Source organism: Macrosteles quadrilineatus, unplaced genomic scaffold (genome assembly GCF_028750875.1).
Source record: "Macrosteles quadrilineatus isolate MER2022 unplaced genomic scaffold, UCM_ALF_1.0 Scaffold_1__1_contigs__length_201487025, whole genome shotgun sequence".
Classification (NCBI taxonomy): Eukaryota; Metazoa; Arthropoda; class Insecta; order Hemiptera; family Cicadellidae; genus Macrosteles; species Macrosteles quadrilineatus.
In genome coordinates, this window is record NW_026542594.1 from 83,489,880 (window position 1) to 83,507,291 (window position 17,412).

The 17,412-nt window shown below is 36.5% G+C and overlaps 1 protein-coding gene across 1 annotated transcript in view; it reads left to right on the forward strand.

The window, feature by feature from the left end:
- LOC128998485 (nonsense-mediated mRNA decay factor SMG8) overlaps window positions 1–17,412 on the forward strand; it is a 309,227-nt gene that overhangs the window by 241,878 nt on the left and 49,937 nt on the right. The window lies entirely within an intron of this gene.

Below are 17,412 nucleotides of genomic sequence, written 5' to 3' on the forward strand. Positions count from 1 at the left end.
TAACAATAGTTAGGGAAAAGTTAATAATGCGTTATAAAGTAAATAACAGTGTTTATTTAATACAGTAGTAAACATAGGGAATAAACAGTACTGTACATTACAATTGAAATAATTACGGCGTGTATATCAATAAATACAGTATACAATAAAGAACTACTGTACTGTGTACCTAGAGAGTACAGCATTGAGGCGTTCGGATTAGTGGACGTTCGGAGTACAGGGGTTCGGATTAAAGAGGTTCTACTGTATTTTCATGCATAAACTTTCATATTGCACTGCTTGTTTTAATTTATTTGATCTGGAAAGCTATTAATATTGATGGTATGTTGTTATGCCCAGTGGCGGCGATAGGGGGCCCGCGGTGCGGGGGGGCCCACGAGCTAGGGGGGCCCGTAAGCCTTGACCGGGATTTTCGGTAAATTTTACCGGCACACGGGCCCGCGATAGTGTGACAGGCTCAGCCACTCCACACGGGTCCCCTATCATAACAATATTTATATGAGAATTAAAATAGGCTACGTTTTTTTATGAAGAAAATTTGTTCAAACCTATAGTTCAGGTAGTTTACAACAACTAAACTAACACTATTACTGTACTTGACCGATTGATATAAATTATCTACCAAACTAAGTAAAAGAATTGTCATCAGTCATGCGGGTTGCATTAACTGTCCTCGTGGATTGTGTGAAGGCGCAGTCAAAATTGGTTGCATAATAATAGGGCCGTTTTTATAACCAATGTGGCCTCTGTCATCGTCACCCGCGGGGAAATGTTCTCGTCGATATCCGCAATCGCGGCAAAAGCGTAGGCCTAATCTTTCAATTTCGTGAGCGTGATCCTCACGGATATAAAAGATTTTACTTTTAATTGTGCATTATTGTATTGAATACTGAGAAAATCGGCTCGAGCTTGATTTTCTGACTTTGTGCTTGATCTCTCAATCTTGTAGTCCAGGTTCTGCTCGGCTCGAAAATCGACATTATAGGCCTATTAAAAAAATCAACCGTTTCCAAAGCAACCCGATCTTGAACGCACTAAAAATGTTACTAAGGGCCTCAGGCCAAATCAGATCGGTTCAAAATCGGGTTGTTTTGGAAACGGTTGATTTTTATAATAGGCCTATAATGTCGATTTTCGAGCCGAGCAGAGCCTGGACTACAATCAATCAATCAAATATTCTTTATTCATGTTTAGACAATATGTCTTAAATAGCGTCATTAAACTAACATAAAGAAAAAATTATAAACTAAATAATTAAAGTAATTCATTACAAAGGATCTATATAGTAAAACTAAAAAAATGAGTGTTATTACTTAAACAAATTATAAAATCGATTACGTCAGAGTAAAACTAGTTAGTATCTGGAATTCAAATGAACGTTTCAAAATTACTATTTAAAAATTCGTTGATAGAATAAAATGGGTTTCTTATCAATAAGCCTTTTAGTTGGCTTTTGAATCTGTTTATATTATTTTCCTTTTTAAGTGAAATGGGTAATTTTTGAAGAAATTTTAACCCTGTATATGAAGGTTTTTTGGTGTAGAATTCTAAATTATGTCTAGGAAGGTTAATTTGAAAGCGTGTGTTATATTTACTTGCAGAGGATAATAAATGAAATTGTTTTGCAAAAACAATTGTCTCATAAATATACAAACTGTAAACTGTTAACACACCCAATTCAGGAAAGATATTTTTAACTGAATCTGTTCTTTTTAATTTCATGATCACTCTAATAGCTTTTTCCTGTTTTATAAGTATTCTATCCAAATTTTCCTTAGTTGTTGCTCCGTAAATGGCGATTCCATAAGATATGTGGGAATGAAATAAAGAATAATAGATTATCATAAGAGTTTCCAAGCTGCAAACCTTGGACATCAGCCGCAAGGCATGAACGCCAGATGATAATTTATTTACTACATAGTTTATGTGATTATCCCAAGATAGATTTTCATCAATGACCAGTCCCAGAAACTTTGTTTGGTTTACCTGATCAATTTTGTCTGTTTTTATAAAAATATTAGGTTCAAATGCTGTTTTTGACTGTTTAGTTGAAAAGGATATTAGATTTGATTTTGTTGTGCTGATAAGCAGATTTCTTTCATCTAAAAACTTTTTTATAGAGAGAAGACTCCTGTTTGAGGATTTTTCAATAGTTGAATTGGATTTTCCTGAAAACAAAACATTAGAGTCATCGGCATACAGACACATAGATCCATCACTGACCGGGATCATCTCTGGCAACCCCTTAATGTAACAGAGGAACAAAAGAGGCCCCAAGATCGATCCCTGGGGTACTCTATATCGTAGTGTCTGCCGCTGAGATCTAAACTTTTCAATATATTTAGTATTCTTTTGCTCTATTATGTAGTCCACTTCAACAAACTGTTCTCTGTTTTCTAAATATGAAGTGAACCACTGTAATTCTTTTCCAATTATTCCTAATTCATTTAAGATATTTAATAGTTTACAATGTGAAACACTGTCAAAAGCTCTACTAAGGTCTAAAAATATCCCAACTACTTTATTACCATTATCTACTGAATTTATTATTGATTCAATAAAATCTATTCCAGCTGTTATTGTAGATTTTCCTGGTCTAAAACCGTGTTGCTCCTTATCAAACCCTCGATTCGTTTCAAGGTAATTAAAGAGCTGAATATAAACAACTCGTTCAAAAATTTTTGAAAAAACCGGTAAAAGAGATATTGGGCGATAGCATGATGGGTCTGCGGCGTTTCCTTTTTTGAATATGGGAATAACCTTGGCTAATTTTAATTTGGATGGAAAAATTCCTGAAATCAGAGAATAATTTATTACATGTGTTAACAAGCTTGAGAGATCAAGCACAAAGTCAGAAAATCAAGCTCGAGCCGGTTTCTCAGTATTCAATACAATAATGCACAATTAAAAGTAAAAGCTTTTATATCCGTGAGGATCACGCTCACAAAATTGAAAGATTAGGCCTACGCTTTTGCCGCGATCGCGGATATCGACGAGAACATTTCCCCGCGGTTGACGATGACGATGTCTCCGCAGCCGCAGATGTTCAATATTTTACCGTGATTGCGGAAGACGATAATGACGTTTCTCTTTTAGCGAGAGATATATCTAGGATTTAGCCTCGATTACGGTAAATGATTTATTAAAATTCATTGTTGTAGCCCCGGAACTGTAATATATAAAATATCTGGTTTTACAATACCTTTATCAGTTCCAAAAGTAACTTTCGTCAACGTGTGTTACAACATGTTTCGGCGAGCTGCCATTGTCAAACACTTCAATACAGGAAGATGTAGATCCGCTTGAATAGCTTCGTTACAACACATTACACGACACAACATTTTTACAAGACACGTACGACATAAAAACAAAAATAAATACTTGTAATTTCATAGGCCTATCACGAATATGCAACATTGCCGGTACACGAGCGGGAACAGACTGTCGGTGGAGGGTTCAAGTCAGCGCTATCTGGTTGAATTATCTTCGTTATCTGTTGTGGTCAGCTGATCAGATTTGTTTCCTTGTTGCAGTAGCGTGTTAAATCTGTCTGTGTGTTAGGCCATCTGTTTGGGTATAAAATTTATCTTTAAAACAAAAATATCTTAAACAAAAATATCTTAAACAAAAGTATCTTATTTCAGATACGTTGATGACACTCTAGTAGTGTTCAACGGCAATGCCAGGCAATTAGAACTACTCCAAAACTACTTGAACAGCATCGCACCAATTGAAATTCACACTTGAGGTAGAAAAATCAAACAAGATAAACTTTTTAGATTTAACATTAGAAAAAACTGAAGACAAAAAATTATCATACAACATCTATCGCAAACCTACTACTTCAACACAAACGATTCATGCAACTTCCTACCACCCTTACTCACAAAAAATAGCTGCTTACAATAGTATGATTCACAGATTGTTAAATGTCCCTCTAAATACTGAGAATTACAAGATAGAATTGGAAACTATCAAATTTATTGCCGCTTCAAATGGATACCAAGATGGTTTAATTGATAAACTCATCAACAACCAGCTCAAACGGAAAAACGAAGCAACACCCCGTCAGCCTGATAAAAAATACGTCTGTGTTGAATTCAATGAAAACATCCAGTACAACCTCAAGAGACATCTAAAACACAACAACATCACCTTATCTTTTAGAACAAGTAACAAAGTAAATAATATCTTAAAGGACAATAGCCATAACAACAAAACCGATAGATCCAGTTCAACAGGAATTTACAAAATAAATTGTGCCGAATGCCCGAGCTTTTACATTGGACAAACGGGTCGAGCATTTAAAACCCGCTATAAAGAACACCGCCCAGACCCGAGAACAGACACACAAAAATCAACATTTGCCCAACACCTTATTGACTGTAATCACGATATGAATGACATTAACACCGGTCTGCAAATACTACATTACTGTCAAAAGGGAAATAAAATGGACGTCTTGGAGGAGTTTGAAATATACAAATCAATAAAAAATCTGGATTCCAACAACCATATCCTGAATGACAAACTCCAGTTTAAGTCAAATATAATTTTTAACACGCTACTGCAACAAGGAAACAAATCTGATCAGCTGACCACAACAGATAACGAAGATAATTCAACCAGATAGCGCTGACTTGAACCCTCCACCGACAGTCTGTTCCCGCTCGTGTACCGGCAATGTTGCATATTCGTGATAGGCCTATCAAATTACAAGTATTTATTTTTGTTTTTATGTCGTACGTGTCTTGTAAAAATGTTGTGTCGTGTAATGTGTTGTAACGAAGCTATTCAAGCGGATCTACATCTTCCTGTATTGAAGTGTTTGACAATGGCAGCTCGCCGAAACATGTAACACACGTTGACGAAAGTTACTTTTGGAACTGATAAAGGTATTGTAAAACCAGATATTTTGTAAATGATTTACCCGTCACCACCGACGGGTCGCGGGGAGATATTAGGCCGTGATATTAGATTGGGCCATGAACGCGGGAGACGATGATGCTGCTATCTAATGATGTCATAGGTTTGGTTGCATTTGCAATCACGGTAAACTATGATAATGTTTCTTCCATGACTTATGACTACGGAAAGTATTTACGATTTTGCCGCGATCATGGAAGACGATAATGACGCCTCGGGAGATGCCTTGTCAAGTTTATTGCAAAATTGCAAGTTTACATAGACATAGACATAGACATAGACATAGACTTTATTTGCACAAAACATTCCATACATGTCATAACATTTAGAATAGGTGCACTGTCAAAATTAAATCCATACATAAAATATTTAACATTAAAACTTTTAACTTAAAATTAAACACTTAAAAAAAAAAATCTAAATTGTAGTTCTGTAAAAATCTTCAATTAAGTAAAAAGCCTTGTCAATAAGAAAATTATCTATTGTATCTTTAAATTTAGTTTTGCTTAGTGACTTATAGCATGGCGGAAGCACATTGTACAATCTCAGCCCAGCGTACAATGGAGATTTTTCATATAGGGTCAAACGGTGTCTGGGGAGTCTAAATATATTTTCATTTCGGGTTTCATACCTATGATTAAAATGTATTGTTTCTGGTAGCTCATTTTTAACTGAATGTATGTAATTTAATAATTCTAGAATATACAACCCCGTTAATATATGAATTCTTAAATTTTGAAAATGTTTCTTACAAGAACTGCGTGGATGAGAGTTGGTAATAATACGAATAATACGTTTTTGTAACCTGAATAAAGTTTTAATACCAGTAGCTTGGCCCCATAAAATTATGCCATATCTTAACACTGACTCCACATAAGCATGATAAACTACTTTAAGTGTCTCAATAGAAACACAGTCCCTTAAATGTATGAATAAAGATGATATCGACCTAATTTTGTTACGTAAATAATTCAAATGTGAATCCCATTTAACTGCGTCATCTACGTAAACCCCTAAGAATTTATGAGCTTCAACTAAATTAAAGGAACAGTTTTCTATATTTTTGTGTCTAGTAGAAAATTTAATAATATTTGTTTTTTCAACATTAAGTTTTAACCCATTTTCTAAAAACCATTGCTCCATGTCCTTTACCACACTTTGCAGAGAAGAAAACATTTCAGCTGTATTATTATTTTTGATCAAAGCAGTAGTGTCATCGGCAAAAAGAATTAGTTCTTTATTAATAGCTTTTGGAAGATCATTAATGTAAATAAGAAAAAAAAGTGGGCCCAATACTGAGCCTTGGGGAACACCTGTGGATATAATTTCCCATTTTTTAGGCGGTAATACATGGGAAAATGTTTTTAAAGATCATTGGGAGAGGGGGGCCCGGCGAACAAACTTGCGGGGGGGCCCACGGGTTGTTATCGCCGCCACTGGTATGCCATGCATGATAATGATGAGTATCTATAATATTAAAACGAAACAGGGTTTTTTTATTTCACGATTCTGAATCAACCACTTGACGGATTTTCATGATTTTTGTGTTGAAAGAAAGATAATTTGAGAACTAGGGAATGTCGAAGCCATAATTTTAGTGTAGGGTTTCAGTTTTTTAGAAATTAAGTTTTAATTTTTTAAAGTCTAGCAGCCGACGCTAGCAATTTAAAGTATTTTCAATGCTGGTTTAACTAACAGCTGGTTTATAACTGTCATTGAAATGTTTATGTTACGAGTTGTTTGTTTACAAAAATATTGTTCGTTGGTGTTTGCCTACATACTATTTCACTTTAAAATGTAGGTAGTTTTCCCCTACTGTGAAGGATCTGCGATATCAGGAAATGTGTTATTTTGAACTAAACATCTCAAACACTTGCGATTACTCAAGTTTTGTCATAAATGCAATCTGTGTAAGTATTTAGTTTATGCATTGTAAATTTCAACTCATGTTTGGGAAATATTTTTTCAGCAGTTTATCGCTTAATTGTTTAAGATATAAGTGGTTTACGTGTTGATACCTACTTCTTTTCCCCTATGTTTGAATGTGAGTATGTCGGCATACTAAAATTTTGGTTAGTAATGAAAGCGTCAATCGGTGTAGTAGGTCTCTATAAAACTGTCAAATAAACTGCAGGGTGCAGCAGAAACCAAAGTCGACTCATACCATACCAACTATCCCCGTAGTACTGATGATTCAGAAACTTGGGCACTGACCAAAGAACCGAAAAACCTTAATGCTGGGTTAGATAATAAAGTGCAGAGAAAATATAGAGACCAGTTCAAGATAACGGAGCAGAGGTCGAAATAAAAAATAACAGAGAGCTAAGAGAAATGTGTTAACACCCAAATATAGGGATGCTTTCCAGAAGTAGGTAAAGCTTGGATGGAAAGCTTGGATTGTGCATATAAACTTTATAAAAGTATATTCTAAGGAGTACCACACGATAGACAGGAAATATCAAGTTATGAAATGCACCCTCAGACTGGGATCTAAATTTTGAAGAGACAGGTGATAGAAGAGAATCCTCATAAAGGTTTCAGTGGTCACGGAGGTAAGATAAGGTACGGTAAGTACATAAGTTGTTGGATATAGTATACAAACATTTCACTTAAATAATCTATGGTTTATATTTTGTATTGATTTTTCCAGCTGCTATGAAAATGAACTTCAATAATTTTGAGACATATGATTTTTGAATGAATTGTTATGTTATGTTGTAATAACAGAATAATAGTTTGGTAGCATTTTACTATGATTGAGTAACTTTTCTTTTGTGAATAATTAAATTATTTTCTGCCCAGTATCGAGTCCTTTTTCTCTTTCCATTTTTGACTTTTAACATTTGGCGACCGTGACAGGACTGTATGAGTTCTTAAACAGATAGTCACTATTGAGATAATGGAAAGAAATAGGAAACTAAGAAAAACCTTCAGAACAGCATTTACCAGAATTTATAATGGGATAAATGAGGAGCTATGCAAAGATGAGCAAGACATACACAATATACAGGGTAAATTGAGCTCTCTGGAAGGTAAGATAGAAGAACTAAAAACTTTGGACAGGGAAATTTTAGATTTCTTACTTGATTCTGGAGCAGATGAAGAAGAGTTAAATGAAGAAGTTAGGCTAGCAGATGAATATGTAGAGAAGTTTAATCAAATTAGTTTAGCTGTACAGAGTAGATTGATTAGGGCTAGGTCTACTTCACCTGAGTCCAATGGGTCTGTAATGAGTAAATCTACTGCTGTTAGGACTAAGCTGAGGCTACCTACTATTGAATTCACAAAGTTTAGCGGGGATTTGAAGGATTGGCTACCTTTTTGGGCACAATTCAAAAGGATGACGAGAATATTGACGATATTGATAAATATCATTATCTTGTGCAGGCTACTTTAGCTAATTCTAGGGCTTGTCAGCTGGTCGAAAGTTATCCTGCTACCGCTGAGAACTATTCAAAAGCTTTGCAAAGTCTTAAAAGTCGTTTTGGTAGAGATGACCTTCTCATAGAAGTGTATATTAGAGAACTTTTGAAGTTAGTGCTGAGTAATTTAAACAGTAAGGTAGAAGTTGTTTGCATTTACGATAAACTGGAAACCCAACTAAGAGCATTGGAGACATTAGGAGTAACAACTGACAAATGTTCTGCTATGTTATATCCTCTTATAGAGTCTTGTTTGCCCGAGGAACTGTTGAGAGCTTGGCAGCGTCACTCCAGCTATGAAGTTGATGCTGAACTTAAGGATAGACTTGATGGTTTGATGAAGTTTCTTCAAAAGGAGGTTGCTAACGAAGAAAGGATTACCCTAGCCGCATCTGGTTTTGAAAATAGTAAGCGACCTAACCTACAGCCTAAAGTAAGTAAATCTACTGTATTTCGACCTAAGACTAGTTACGCCAGACATACTGAAATGATGCCGACAGCTGCTGGTTTAGTAAATCCAACGATGTCTGATAATTTAAATACTAAAGACGCTAAATGTTTGTTTTGTGGTTCTAACCACTTAGCTGAAAACTGTAAAGACAGTAAATTGACAGTAGATGAGAAGGTGAAACTCGTTGGGAAAAATGGTTGTTGCTTTACTTGCTTGAAGTATGGTCATAGGAGTGCGCAATGTAAAGTTAGAGTAAAATGTCCTAACTGTGGAAGGAGGCACACTGCTGTTATGTGTAGGGCATCTGCTGCAGAAGGAAGTTCATTGAGTGAACAACCAGGCAAAGAAAGTTCTCTAGCAAACAATGTTCACACAGAAGTGTTTTTACAAACCTTTTTAGTAAAAATTAGAAACCAAAATCGAGAGCGAACAGCACGTGCTTTAATAGATACGGGATCACAACGATCTTATATTTTGAAAAATACAGCAAAGGAATTTGGCTACGACATAGTCAGAAAGGAGAAGCTAGCTCATGCTTTATTTGGTGGCACTAGTACTGAAACAATTGAACATGCGTGTTATAAGGTTAGACTAAGTGACTTAAATGACAGTTATGCCTGCAATTTTGACGTTCTTGATCAAGATATAATTTGTAACGATGTTACAACAGTTAAGCCTGGTCCTTGGTCCATTGAGCTTGGAACATTGGGAATTAATGTAACAGATGGAGACGGGCCTATTGAAGTTCTGATAGGTGCAGACGTTGCCGGGAAACTATACACTGAGAAACGATATCTGCTTTCCAACGGGTTAGTTGCGATGCATACTTTGTTGGGTTGGACTTTAATGGGAAGAACTACAGTTGAAGGGAATGACAGGTCCAGTTCTATGGCAGTAACTTCTTTACTATCCCCTGTTGATAATAAATCCATTTCAGATTTGTGGAATTTGGATGTTTTAGGAATCAAGGATCCAGTAGAGGTAAAGAGTGAATCTTCATTTAAAAGTAGAACAATGGAACATTTTGTAGAATCTGTTTCAGTGGAAAATGATGGCAGATATCAGGTCAAATTGCCATGGGTTGAAGATCACCCGCCGTTACCTACTAATTTGAAAGTAGCACAGAAGAGACTCAGTAATCTTACAAATAAACTTAATTCTAGTGGATATCTTAGTTCATATCAACAGGTGTTGTCTGACTGGGAGGAATTAGGTATCATAGAGAAGGTTAACGACGCCGATTTGGAAATTGGTCACTACCTACCGCATCGACATGTGATAAAAGAAAACAGTCTTACCACGAAATTGAGACCTGTATTTGATGCATCTGCTAAAGAAAAGAATCAGCCCTCGTTGAACGATTGTCTAGAAAAAGGTGACAATCTAATTGAATTGATTCCGTCCATATTAAATCGTTTTAGACTACACAGATATGGAGTTGTTGCTGACATCGAGAAGGCTTTTCTACAGATTGGTGTACATATGGATGATAGAGATTTTCTTCGTTTTTTGTGGATTAATGAAGATGGTCAATTGGTTGTTTACAGACACGCTAGAGTGGTCTTTGGAGTTACCTGTAGTCCATTTATGCTAAGTGCAGTAATAAAACTTCATTTAGAAAGAACATTAGACTTGATAGATTCTGGATCGTTAAACTACTCAAGAAAAGTAGTAGAGACACTGGCGAGAAGTTTCTATGTAGATAACTGTATGGCAAGTTTTGATGACTTTTCAGATTTGAATCAATTTGTAGATCAAGCGACTTCTGTAATGAAAGATGCTAGATTCTGTCTTCGGAGTTGGGAGTACACAGAAATTCAGAGTTTCAAAAATGATTCTACCTTGACACCTATCTTAGGTTTAAATTGGAACAAAAATACTGACATGATTGAGTTGAATTTTGAAAACTTTGCGTTTAAAGAAACTGAAATAGTCACAAAGAGATCTATTTTGTCTTTTGCTCACAAGTTGTTTGACCCCATAGGTATAACTTGTCCTGCTACACTCTTGCCTAAGATATTGCTGCAGAAAACGTGGGAAAGTAAAATTGGATGGGATGACAAGGTTTCAGAAGAGATAAAACTTTTGTTTTTAGATTGGGCAAGGCAACTTGAGATTTTTTCAAATTTGAAAATTCCAAGATATTTTGGAAATGAAATCGGAGGGAATATTTCTTGGACAGTTCACTGTTTTTGTGATGCAAGCCAGGACGCTTATGCGGCCGCGGTTTTCCTGAGGGGTGAATCTAATGGACTTGTCACAGTTCAATTAGTTCAAGCGAAGAGTAGAGTTACACCTGTCAAGAAGATGACTATTCCTCGACTGGAGTTATTGGCGGCTACCATTGGCGCTCGTCTAACTGACAACGTCTTAAAGAGTATGGGATTTGAAAATGTCAAAACATTTTATTGGACCGACTCAACCACCGTTTTGTCATGGATTCGTCGAGAAGATTACTGAGGAGTGTTTGTTTGGAACCGAGTAAAGGAAATAAGATCCCTTAGTAGCATCGAATCATGGAATCATGTTCCAGGCCACATGAATCCAGCTGATTTGCCGTCACGTGGATGTTCTCCTAAGCAGCTAGTGGAGTCGAAATGGTGGGAGGGACCACAATGGCTAAGAAACTCATCAAACTTGTGGCCTAACCAAAACTTCAGTGATGATTGTGATGAGAAAGAAGTAAATTCTGAACTTAGAAAGATTAAATCAACTACAAAGATTATGATGAGTTCAAAACCTGAACCAGATTGTTGGTATTACAGATATTTCTCCAGATTTGATAAAATTGTCAGATTGGTAGGCTGGATTTTGAGATTTTGTTCTAACACAAATATGTCTGAACAAAAGATATCAGGAGGATTGTCGGTTGATGAATTGATTAAGGCTCAAAATAAAGTGTTTAAACTTATTCAGAAAGACGCTTTCCATAGTATCAAGGATGAAAAATTGAGTTCATTGTGTCCGTTTGAAGACAGTGATGGCTTATTAAGGTTAAAAACAAAAATCACAGAGAGACCTGATAGTAGAAATTTTAATCTTCCAATCGTATTGCCGAGTAACCATCCTGTTGTTCACAGATACATACAATACAAACATGAAGAAAATTCACATGTTGGAGTCCAAGGATTGTTATCTATTCTCAGAGAAGAAGTTTGGATTATTAGTGGAAGAAGAACTGTAAAATCAGTTATTGACAAATGCGTCAAATGCAAGCGATACTGTGTTAAAAGTTTGGATACTGATCCAGTACCACTTCCTTCGCAACGGGTTCGAGATGCTTCTGTTTTTGAAGTCTGTGGAGTTGACTTACAACTCCTGCTGGCTCTAGCTGGACCTGTTTTCCTTCGAGATGGCCAAAAAGCTTGGATTACATTATATACCTGTGCAGTATACCGTGCCGTGCATTTGGAGTTAGTTACTTCGTTATCGACTGAGTCATTCTTGCAAAGTTTGAGAAGATTCATTTCCAGACGGGGTCGACCAACAGTCTTGTTTGCAGACAATGGCACTAACTTCCGAGGGGCTTACAGTGCGTTGAAGCAAATCGATTGGAATAAGATTGTTGAGTACAGCACAATCAAACGTATGAAATGGAAATTCAACCCACCTGGCTCACCATGGTGGGGAGGCTGGTGGGAAAGACTCATAAGACTATTGAAACAGCTTCTTCGCAGAGTCTTAGGAAGAGCTAGTTTGACTTATGAAGAATTTTTGACAGTTTTGTGCAGTTGTGAATCTGTCATAAATAGTAGACCCTTGACTTACATTTCAGAAGACAGCCATGACATGGAAGTTTTGACGCCAGCTATGTTTTTGAATGGTACGAAGGAGTATGGAGTTATTGATTTGGACCAGATCAACTACACAAATTTGTCTCGACGTTGGAACTTTAAATTAAAATTAAAAGAAGATCTTGAAAAAAGATTTAGAAGCGAATATTTAAGTCAATTGGTGATGCATTCGAAGAAGAAGAAATCTCGTCAAGTGCAAGTTGGAGAAATCGTTTTACTTGGAAGCGACAATACCAAACGGATGGACTGGCCTTTGGCGAAGATTGAGAAGATACTTCCTGGAAAAGATGGCAACATACGTCTTGTGGAAATGAAAACATCAAAAGGAACAGTGCTGAGACCCATGCAACATGTGTTTCCACTTGAATTAGTCCAGCAGAAAGACAGTCAAGATGGTAATGAAACATTCGAAATGGAAGATGAAAAAGTGGCTGAAGGTGTTAAACGTGAACATGATCAAACTTTTTATACACAAAGAGGAAGAAAAATTAGACCGCCACGAAGATACCTTAAGCAATAATTAATATTTTGACTTTACAAGTCAAAAGGTGGGAGAATGTTGGATATAGTATACAAACATTTCACTTAAATAATCTATGGTTTATATTTTGTATTGATTTTTCCAGCTGCTATGAAAATTAACTTCAATAATTTTGAGACATATGATTTTTGAATGAATTGTTATGTTATGTTGTAATAACAGAATAATAGTTTGGTAGCATTTTACTATGATTGAGTAACTTTTCTTTTGTGAATAATTAAATTATTTTCTGCCCAGTATCGAGTCCTTTTTCTCTTTCCATTTTTGACTTTTAACATAAGTAGTACAGTATGCAATTGGAGGTGGCATGTAGCTACTCTACTCAAAACCAGTGTGAATCGGTCGCCAATCTCACTTCAAGATTTTTCAAATCGACACAAATGCTGTTTTATGGTAAAATTATCGGATTTAAAATGCATATATCACCATATTTTAGGTCTATATTCGAATGGAATAAATAGGTGGTCACGTTACATTTGTTTATAAGGTGATCTTTCCCATTAAAACTGCCAGAATATGCGTCTATGCGTGTAAACTAGATGTTCTGAATTATTCCGTTTTAGTTGACAACTCGATTCCCGTACGTAGGACGGGCCACCTGCTTGTTTTAGTTAAGTTAGTTTTATTAAATTTAAATTACTCTTGACGCCATTCCTGTATTTATGTATGTACTTAAATGAATAAAGTTATATGAAATAAAATGAAATGAAATGAAGTACTCATAAAACCTAATGTTAATTAAATACATTTAATTGAAAATCAATTCAGGTAAATAGAAATTCGCTTAGTCGGCAGGTTTGCTGCGGCAGAGGTATTGTTGTTTATGTTTTGTATTGTTCTTTTTGCTAATTTCCCTCCGCAAGTAATTGTAACCGGAATTATCAAGGTGGTTCTAGGAAGGTCCTTGACCATTATAGAGACGGTTCACGAGTACGGGGTTTCGTGGCCCGCGGTTATCTTTGATCTCGGCCAATTTTAACCGACGGCCAAAAAATGGGTTCACGACGTAGAGCGTTAGCAGAGATCAAGCTTAGCCGAGACCAACGCTGACCATCGCTCAACCAGGGGCGCACCGACGGGGGGGGGACGAACGGGTCCGGTCCCCCCCCAGGAGCCTATAATATATACAAATAAATATACTGTAATTGAAAACGAAAAATAATAATAAAAGGGCTTCTCTTAACACCAAAACAATCCCAACACCCATCAATGTTAGATTGGGGGGGGATGTTCGATACGACGTTCACGGCGGCCAGGACAGTACTGAGAATTCTCTGCCCCCTCCCTAACATTCGTAAACCGGTTAAACTACTTTCCTCACTCAAGGGCCACTGGCACCGCACGGCGATTACCAACTGTCTCAAAAAGACATAACAGTAGTAAGTAGTGAAGAGGTTTTAAACGAACTTGCGAAAAACCCACGCCGTCTCGACATCAAGATTTGAATAGAAACTTATTTTGATCTTCTACAGATAATCTGTACTTTGTAGCAATATGTTGGTTTCAGTTTAAATATAAAATACATCACCTAAATTGAATTTGGTAATAACAAATTATTTTACCCTGTTTCTTCCTGTACTGTATTGGTTGGTAATTGGTATTGGTATAACCTTTGATTATTGTATCGGCATTAAACTGACGAAAAATCATAGTGTTCAACCACTGAGCTATAATTCTAACTGGAGGTAGCACTTAATGTCAAAGATGCGTGTCGCCAGCCGCCATGTTTGCGTGAGGTGTGAGTTATAAAGAAGCCATGTTATTGGATGAAAAAACTCACTGCTATGCAGACCTAGTTATAGAAGCCATGTCATTGGTTAAAAAAACTCACTGCTATACCAACCTAACAAAATCAGCGACACGCTCTTGACAGACTTCTGCCATGGCAGTGCTACCTCCAGTTATAATTTTAGCTCAGTGTGTTCAACGTTCAACCAAAGACAATCCTATGTTTGTCTGTGGTTCATCTCAATCCACTCAAAGTTGTTATCCTTAGTTTATACTTTTATACCGTTCTTGGACGTAAGCAAATAAGAGCCAGAGACTAAGTTAAAGGTGGAGGAGGTTCACTTCCCCCTCAGTTTTTAGTACTGTAGTGCTAAAAAAAATGCTGCATTGAAATTGTCAATTAATTGCAGCCGATGTTACCAGTGTTTGTCGGAAATGTTAACTCAGTTTAAATTGAAAAATTCGTAATTTATTATTCCAGTAAAACTTGTTTTTAAATTTAAAAAGCTAAGTTTGATAGTATTTTTATGTCTCAGGATCTATAAAATCTCAGTTTTCTGTATCTAATTAAAAAAAAATTTTAACTACAAAATTACATAAAATTGTATTAAGTATTAACACCAGATTTCACTTCCTAAACGCTTAAAAATAATGTTTAGAGAAGTTATTTTTCTCAAATTTTCCGGACCCCCCCCCTTCCCTGGGGGGTATTAACCCCAGACCCCCCGGTGTCCCCCCCCCCAAAGTCAAATCCTGGGTGCGCCACTGCGCTCAACAGCAGGGATTTTACGGGGAACTTTTCTTTATAAGGTTGTATCAACTTTTTAGATGTTTTCAACAATCAGTACCTAGTAAAAAAATGAAAAAAAAATAAATGTCATGTTGAGTGTAATGATATTGTTCGGAATTTAATGGCGAATTCGAATATAACATTCTTTTTGCTAACAAAAAACAATAAACGAGCAAATGAGATAATCCCAACATGATGTCAACTCAACCCTGCCCCCTAGCAGGGTTAAGTTGAAGTCCAAAACCATTGTTATTTATGCCCGAGATTATCCAATTTGCGCTAGACCATGACTCGTGAACCCGAAATTTAGCCCGGGGTTTTCTCTAATTGAACCCGTGAAGCCGACTTTTTGCGCTCGGGTTTATCCCTGTCATAATTGGATGAAGTTTAACTGTTTGCGCCCGAGCGCGGGTAACCTCGTATCCAGGCATTCCCGATGACGTGGAACACACTTTCTTCCACTGCCAGCGTTGGGAAAGGCCCCGCCTGGAGGTTCAACAGTGCTGTCGGTGGACACGGTCATACCGATGATGATGGAGGGTGAGGACAATTAATTGGACCTGTGTGTCATTTTACATCCAGGGTGTTCTCCGCGCCATGAAGCTCGACTTTGACTGGGATGCGGTGTAGGTCATAAAAAATCTAAATGCCAGAAACGGTGCGAGCCCTGAGGGCTTAGGTCACATGTTGGCCTGACTTGAAGTAATGTGATAAACAATTCCAGGTCTGTGTCCAACAGAGCAGAGGGGTTTTTTTAGTGAGTAGTCTGATAAATTCAGGAGTCTCACAATACAGGCTGGCTACCTGTGTGCGTAAAAGCATTTTCCCTCCTCACCCTAAAAAAAATTTTAAATAGGTGAAAATCAAAAGAAAGTGCCAATATGGCGATTCAGATTTTTCCAATATGGCAGCGGGTGGGGAGGGGGTAGATTGTGTATTTTGCATTATAAACACCTACTTACCATCGTAGACAGCATATAAAAAATTTAGAACTACCGAACCGTTTGTAAGTTAACCCCCCCCCCTCCCCAATTTTGTCTCTATTTACTGGACTATAATTGTACATCTCAATCATAGTCAAGCTTTAATGTACTATTTAAAAGCCAGATTAATTCTTAGTTATAGCTTAACAAGATTGATCATTTACTACCTAAAAACAAGCTATTGTGTGTATTTGTAGCAGTGTTCCATTATTTTAATTTTGCAAACCAAACATTGTTAATACTGTATACAGGGTGAATAAAAAGTCAAGACCCCCCTCTCTAATATTTTTCTAATTAAATATACAGAGATATCATTTTGGTGGTCGTGCAATCTTAGCAGTAAGTTTAATTTCATGATTTTGAAATATTTAAATGTACCCCCAAAAGGGAGGATTTTGGGGGCAACACAAAAGTTTTAAATGTAAACCCCTTCAAGTGACACCTCATTTTATATTGTTTACAAAAACTTAAAGCATGGTGAAAACCAGTGTTTGCTATTTCATCTCTATCCAAAATGGTAGCCCGTCAAATGTTATGGAAAATCAATGGTAATATTGGTTTGTAATTGTAATATTGGCTACCATTTTGGACAGAAGAGAGATAGCGAACTCTGGTTTTCACCATTCCTTAAGTTTTTGTAAACACTTAAAAATGAGGTGTCACTTGAAGGGGGTTTACATTTAAAATTTTTTAGTTGCCCCCAAATAGTGATCATCTCCCTTTTTGGGGGACACTAAAAAATGTTAAAAACATAAAATGAAACTTCATGCTAAGTTT